Raw genomic sequence first — 8,142 nt, 5'->3', positions numbered from 1 at the left:
GTCGTCCATATGACCATAAAGCACTATACTTTTTGTATTGTAAAAGAGCATCATTAAAACAATGAAGATGCATCTATTTTATAGCGTATATTGCCACAAATAATTACTTAATTATGTCAAGAGGTAAGAAACTTACATGCATCATACATCCAGATGATAACTCTCGCTCGCGCACTCGTTTATTGTCTCTCCATCACGTTTAGCTTTATGTAGAGCCACTTGTAGCCAATCAAGTGACATGTGAGTGGGGAGAAGAGCCAGATCCCGTGGATATGGTTACCATCACTTGTACATTACTCTGAATCTCATCCTTGAATTTATTCTTTTTGCTTTGGCTGCTTCATATCTCTCAATCCACTTCTGCATCTCCTTGCTATTGAGGATACAAAACTTATTGAATTTCTCCATTTGCTCTTCGCTCATCTTTCTTTCAATCCCTTTTCCCTAGGGAACCTCGCCCACGATGCGATCATCATCCTTGTTATGCGAAGCTTGCAGCATATCGGGATCCATGGATGCAAGAAACTCCGTGATATATACTAATGACTCTTGCACAAGAATCCCTATGCCATGAATCATAGATTCATGGGAATGAATTGTGCATTCGGATGCTTTATCCTCAAGAAACATAGTAGATTCAATGAAGAGCAAAATACATTGTTGCACAAATGAAAGCTTATTTCTCTTCATTGATTGTGCTTTTCCAATCGCTTGTCTTGCTCATTTTAGGTTCAACTATGCCAAATTAACCATGTATAGATCTATCTCAAGGATACTTTTTCATGTGAAGTAGTCCTTGACACCTAGCACACTCTTGAATATCTGCAAGTTGTTTGGGTTGGCTACACTACACATTTAGTAGAAGCTCATGGTGGTCGCTATTGGGAGGCATCCAATGGGTGGAAGGTATGTGACAGTGACTGCAAATTTTAGAGGTCGAGCTCGTAAAGTTTGATCAAATCAACTTGTTTGCATTCATGATAATTGAATATATATTCAATAGAGTGGACAATACATATCACTACAAGGCACAGGCCATTTTCCGATGGAAATACCGACCTTTTTTACACTAAAAAGTTTTTTTTTCACCGGCGCAAAGGTCATTATTTATGTCACTATTAGCATAAAAAAAGAACGGTCACTATGTAAGCGTCACTATATAGCGACTCTGGTAAATGTCACTATATAACGACACTAGTAAACGTCGCTATATAGTGATGCTTAACATAATCTTAAAATAAACATTAGTGGGGCTGAACAGGGCCACAACAAGCCCTGTTTTGCCCCACTAATGTTTTTTTTTAGTAATTACAAAAGAATGTTGTTTGTTACAAAATTTCCCTTGTGAAAGGGGTGATACAAAATCACTCAAATGAGCTGAGCGATAGAAGCATATACATGCCAAGATATACAACATTGTTTGTTACAAAATTACCCTTCTGAAAAGGGTGACACAACATCGCTCAAATGAGCCGACATACAGAAGCATGTACATGCTGAAGTATATACAAACTACTACTAACACTACTGCTCATCAGAATCATCATCCTTCTCCTCATCGTCATTGTGGTTGCACTGGCCTGAGATCCCTGGCCCTCATCGAAGCCATGTAAGCCAAATCCCTCATCATCATTGCTCACCTCCACTGATGGGACGTTCGAGCTCGCACCCTAAGAGTGAAACCATATTAATTGGAAATCAGATTCGAACTTAAAGAATAAAATGATTTAAAAAGTGAGATTACAAGTAGGAGTAGACTTATACCATGTGAGCAGTCACCTTAGCCGAATCGACCGTCGCTCCCATGGCCTCCATCTCAATAAACCACGGCTTTGTTTCTATGCAGAACGCGTGTCTTGCCTCTTTGTCTATGGGAAGGTGACCCATCGCAGCTTGCTGTGGGCCCTATTTATGAGAGTTAGATAAAGTGCATGCAGTATATGTCCATCTGCACCAACGAAGTACCTATAGAGTCTAGCCATCTCCTTGCAGCTGTCCTCTGACTCTTGAACTTTTTGGGATGGTCCCTGTACTGCTTCTTGAAAAACTTCTAGTCAACTTTGTCTATCCAGCTGGGTCTAGCCTTTCCCTTTGCGATGGAAGTATGGAAGGTTGACCTATGATGCAAGACCCCACCCATGCACTCTCGCATGTAATCCTCATTGAACTCCCAATTTGGGGGGTTAGGGTATTGTCTTTTCAGTTCATCAATGACTGCCTGCTTCTTTTCGTCATCTTGGTACCATCAATCAGTAGCTATGCCACTCTTGAAGTGGTGGCTCATCAACCTCCTCATGGTGGTGATCACTCCTCAGCCCTCTTTATTTTCTATTATCTCTCCAGCCCTAGTGATTTCATAGGACATGTCCTTGGGCGGGAAAGGAGGAGTCATGAAAGTGGCAGAGCTAGAGCAAGGGGTGTTATTGCGAGCACTTATGGAGCAAGGAGTAGGAAAGGGAGTGGGAGAGGTCAAGGGACTTGCTGGTACTGGGTCTCATGACCAAGTGGAGACCTATAGGAATGTGAGTGTGCTGGCTCGTCTACATCTCCCGTGTCAGCACACCCCAGCCTCGACCCTTCCTACTCTTCTTTCCCTTACGATGGGTATGCCCAAGTGATGACCCCTCAGTTGAAGGGGCTAGAGGGGACGCCTGTCGAGTATGAATAGCTATTGGTGTAGGAGAGGGAAGAGATAAGGTCCTCTAGGATAGTAGAGAGAAGAACTTTGCTACCTCCGCATCGCTCATCTGTGAGACAAACTCATTGGGACTCCTGACAAAGCCATGGGCTGCTAGCAAAGGAGTTCCCTGAGGGGTAGTCGCAGTGCTAGGTTCGAGATGAGTCAGTAGTCGCAGGGGAAGGCCCCTTAGGTGTCACCTGAGTGGAATCAAAGTCCTATGGAGAGTAGAAATCATGATGTCTCCTCCTACAAGGGTCTCCGTACTCATCAGACATGCAACGTGATCCCATGTCTAAGTTGGGGGGATTGAACAAATGTAGACACAAATACAAAGACAAAAAAGAAAAAACAAGAGCGGGTAAGAAGCAAAAAAACAATTTATTACTTAAGACATGTATGAAATTCAAACTCAAGACAATTAAACACTTGTGAAAATTATGAAATGACATCAACGTAGAAAGGATAAATATGAAAGGACAAGTATTTAGTTAAGACAATTATGAAAAGCCAGTTTTGAAATGACAAATATTATGAAAGACAAGTGGAATCCAATAAGATTTTCATATATAAAAAATATCACCAAGAGTATGTATATTCAAAAAAAAGTCTCCAAAAGTATGTTTAAGAAAAATTTGTCTCCAAATGAGACATTCTCCAAAAATGCCAAAATGGTGGAGGAGGTTTACTACTCTGCATTATTGTCTAAGGTACTTTCCTCCTCCGAGCCACTAGGTGGGTCACTGGGGACCTCATCCTCCACTTTTTCTAATATGTGGTCATGCTCTTCAGCGATTATGTACTCACAATCCACGAAGGCCTCCACTCAAAACATTATGTCCTTTACACAATCATATTTGGTGCTCTAGTGGTCGTGGCGGTCTCTCCAAAACCTACAAAGATCCCGTAGGTTGTGTCATGCATTCCTCAGTCGCCCCTGCTTCACTACCCTTCGGCTTGGACCCCACCCAAGCGCACGCACCCCCACGTTGTACTTCACCCAGTCGCTCTCTTGTGCAATCTTCTCTTTTACATGAGCTAGCAGAGAAACTATGTCTATAATCCCTGTGACATGGGAAATCGGGTTGGGGTTAGGGAGGACACCCATGGGTGAGGGAGTGGTTTTTCCATTTAGAATGTGTTTGAAAAAAAAGAGAACCAAATATGGCTAAGGAGCAAAAGCAAAAAGAACCGAATACGGCTAAGGAGTGTAAGAAAATAATACAATGTCTATGCTCAACAGATAACAGGATCTCGTATGCAAGACAGAAAAGCAGATAGTATGGAGAATCAAAAATTTGATTACTGTAAAAGTGATACAATAGATGGTGCTACCTCCCATCCGTGCGCTCCTGTGTGAGAAGCTTTGATGGCGTGCTGGAAACAGTAGAGGACGGAGGCTGGATGCTAAGGAATTAGGGTTGCTATAGCTAGTGATGAAATGGGCTTCACAGGCTTGCTCTTATATAGCCACAACTAGTAGTTGATTAGATCCAATTGGGTGATCGACCCAGTCCGCCCACAAATGGTCGACTGGGGGTCGGTCCCAAAATAAGCCACCGACCACACGATAGAAACGGTGCACAAAATAGAGCAACTAACCTACGATATCCATTCAGCCCATAGCCATCCGAGATCATCTGGGGCTCCAAACGGGCCTCGCAACCCGAGAGTGGGCTGCCCCGAAAAATGCTCTGTCTATCCTCAATGCGGTCAGTCATGGGATGCCTTCCCGCACTTGCATGTCCCCTAAAATCCTCCTTAACCACTCTACCTCGCAAGAAGAAAAGCATGCTGATTTGTGCTTAGCCTCGGTAGAAGAAAGAGCAACTATGGGTTGCTTCTTGCTGACCCATGACACAGCTCCAGATCCAAGTGAGAAATAGTAACCTGTCACTGACCTCCGACTGTCCATGTCTCCTGCCCAATTCGAGTCATAGAATCCGGTCAAGATATTTCCCTTGGTATAGGTGATGCCATAATCAAGTCTACCTCTGATGTATTTCAGCACCCACATCCCTGCCCTCCAATGGTTCTCCCGGGGCTTATTGGAAAACTTGCTTAGTACGCCAGTCGCAAAGCTGATGTCCGGCCGCGTGTTGCACAAGTAAATCAAGCTGCCCACAAGCCTTCTGTACTTTGCTTCGTCCACCAGTGGTGATGAATCCTCGTTTGAGAGCTTCACATCAACCTCCATAGGGGTGCCAACTGTCTTGCACTTAGCCATGCCAAATGCCTTCAGTATCTCTCCAGCATACTTCAGTTGTGAAATGAAGATCTGTTTTGGCTCTTGCCAAACTTCAATCCCCAAATAGAAATGCATCACTGTCATTTCAAACTCTCTTCCTAGCAAATGCTTTGTCTACGAGATCTTCTCTTCATGGTTCCTTGTTATGACAAGGTCATCCACATAAAGGACCACGATCATACACCTGCCTCCTTCTTTGAAGATATACAAATTTGCATCAGATGGGCTCCTCCTAAACCCATTTTGCAGAAAGTAGGCATCAATCCATTGGTACCATGCTCATGGGGCCTGTTTTAGCCCGTAAAGTGCCTTCTTCAGTTTATAGACTTTACCTTCTGAACCGGGGATCACAAAACCTGGTGGTTGTTCCACGTATACCTCCTCCTTGAGATCTCCATTCAGAAAGGCAGATTTTACATCCATCTAAAACACGGGCCAACTTCCCTGTGCTGCTAAAGCCAAAACACTGCGAATTGTGGTTAGTCAAGTTGTGGGAGCAAAAGTATCCTGATAATCAAAACCATGTACGTGTGCGACTCCTTTTGCCACGAGTTGAGCCTTGTACTTTTCCAATGTGCCGTCGAACTTGTCCTTGGTCTTGTACACCCACTTGGTGCCAATTACCTTGCGTTTTGGTGGTCGATCCAAGTGTTGTTCTTCATTATGGAGCCATACTTCGACTGCACAGCCTCTGTCCACCTATCATCACTGTGTGCCTCTTCAAGACACTTGGGTTCATCAACACGGATCACCTCTATCATCAAAGCATAGTTGACCAAGTGTTCTTGCGCCCTTCTTTGCTCCTCTAATCTCCTGGACCGGCAGTGTTCAGATGGTTCCTCCTCAATGGCTGGAGGTTCTCTACCATCGAAAAGCTGCTTTACCCACTTCAGGAATGGCCGTTGCCGTTGTGGTTCTACAGGCTCTTCTTCCTCTTCTTTATCTTGAATTCTCCCAAGCATCGTTGGGGGAGTTCGGTCTGCTCTTGGTGGTTGTACTAGATGGATATCCTAGTCCTGGTTGTCTCAGAAGGAAGCATCCTCCTCCAATTGATGCTGTTGTTCTGCGAAGACTACATCTCGACTTACTATTACCTTCTTGGTAACAAGATTGTAGAGAGGGTAACCCTTTGCCTCTTCATTGTAGCCCAAGAAAATACACTTCCGGCTCTTCGGTTCCCATTTGGTCCTGTTAGCATCAGGGACATGCACAAAACAGTCACATCCAAAAACTCTAAAATGTGCAGCTGAAGGTTTCTTACCAGAAAAGGACTGCAGTGGAGTCATCCCATTCACAGCCTTCATGTAGCTATGATCTGCTGTGTTACGTGCTTTAGCCCAAAAAGTCTTTGGTAAATCTTTCCCTTTCATCATACTCCTTCCCATTTCGCAGATGATGTGCATCTTGCATTCTACTACTGCATTTTGCTATGATGATGTGGTGGGGGTTTCTGCCTCTTGATCCTGTGACTTTTGCAGTAACTTTTGAATTCACTTGATGTGAACTCTCCACCTCTGTTTGATCTCAACTTCTTCACCTTCCTCCCCGATTTTTTCTCGACCATTACATGCCATTCTTTGAACTTACTAAAAGCCTCATCTTTTGTCTTCAGGAAGTATGTCATCGATCAGCGTCATGAAGTAGTAGGAACAACCCAAAGCTTCTGTCTCCATCTTTCCGCAGAGGTCCATGTGAACGAGCTCTACAGGAGCCTTTGCCCTCCTAGCCTCTTTAGGAAAGGGCTGCCGATGCTGCTTGAGAGAAAAGCAGATAGTATCGAGAATAAAAAATTTGATTACTGTAAAACTGATACAATAGATGGTGCTGCCTCCCAACCATGCGCTCCTGTGTGAGAAGCTTCGACGGCATGTTGGAAAAAGTAGAGGATGGAGGCTGGATGCTAAGGAATCAAGGTTGTTGTAGCCAATGATGAAATGGGCTTCACAGGCTTGCTCTTATATAGCCACTACTAGTAGTCGGTTAGACCCAATTGGGTGACCGACCCAGTCCACCCGAAATTGCCGATTGGGGGTCGGTCCCGAAATAGGCCACCGACCACATGATAGAACCGGTGTGCAAAATAGAGAAACTAACCTACGATATCCGTTCGGCCCACAACCATCCAGGATCATCTGGGGCTCCAAACAGGCCCCGTAACCCGAGAGTGGGCTACCTCGGGAAATGCTCCGTCTACCCTCAATGCGGTCAATCATGGGATGCCTTCCCGCACTTGCATGTAGCATAGTTGGCAGTGTGCCAACTCCCTCCAACCATCAGGCCACACATGGCCCCCATCTGGTGTCCAAACCAGGACCTACCGGATAACCGAGCTACTCAAATGCCTTCTCCTCATATGGGGGGCTTACAAGTAGAGTTACTAGTTCCCGCATAGTTACACGAGAGTGGAGCATTGATATCTAACAAGGAGAAGGAAATAAGCATAAGCATACATATAAGAAGAAGCATAAGAAGAGGGAAAAATAAGAAAAGAGTGGAAAAAAGAGGGTAAAAGAAGAAAAAGAGAGAAATAGAAGGAAGCAATTGAAAGAGAGGAAGAGAGAAGAGAGGATGAAAGAGTAGAAGGAAAATAGAGGAAGAGAGAAAGCATGGGCATATGAGCATATGCTCATGTATGGAAAGAGAAGAAAAAAGCTCGAGGGGGTCGCTCATCATATGTAACCCTATCACGTGAGTTCAACAAAAGGATATTTTTTCTTTCCAAAATTTATAGAAATAAATATACATAACTAGAGACTATTTAAAATACTTTGGGGAAAAATTTACAGATTTGTATAGAAAAGGGGTACATTTTATTAATGAAAATTTTACAAATAAGGGATTTTAGAAATAGTTCTTGAACACACGTGATATAGAGGGTTTATACATAGTGACCCCCCCAAGGAAAAAAGAGAGGGGAAAAGAAGAAAAGAGAGGTATGCTTACTATCAAATCGCATTGATTGCATTTTCTTCAATTTAAGTTGAATAATCTGTAAACTGATACTGAATATATCTTACATGAGCATGTGAAATATGTGGATATCTCAAAAAGAGATCTCCATATTGAGCATCTAGAAGGGTAGTGTGGACTTTATCAAAGTTGTATGCTTGCTTGAGAAGCACTTTCGCTCGAGCATTATGACAACTCAAGTGCACTTGCTTGTACACATAGTTGATGAGGTGGCCATTGCAGGTACCCTTCATAGTTAGTGGATGTT

This window comes from Dipteris shenzhenensis, chromosome 1, assembly GCF_047967505.1.
Source record: "Dipteris shenzhenensis isolate YYH24624 ecotype China chromosome 1, Dip_SZ_1.0, whole genome shotgun sequence".
Taxonomy (NCBI): Eukaryota; Viridiplantae; Streptophyta; class Polypodiopsida; order Gleicheniales; family Dipteridaceae; genus Dipteris; species Dipteris shenzhenensis.
The sequence above is the reverse complement of the archived record's forward strand: the minus strand, read 5'-3'. Positions refer to the sequence as shown.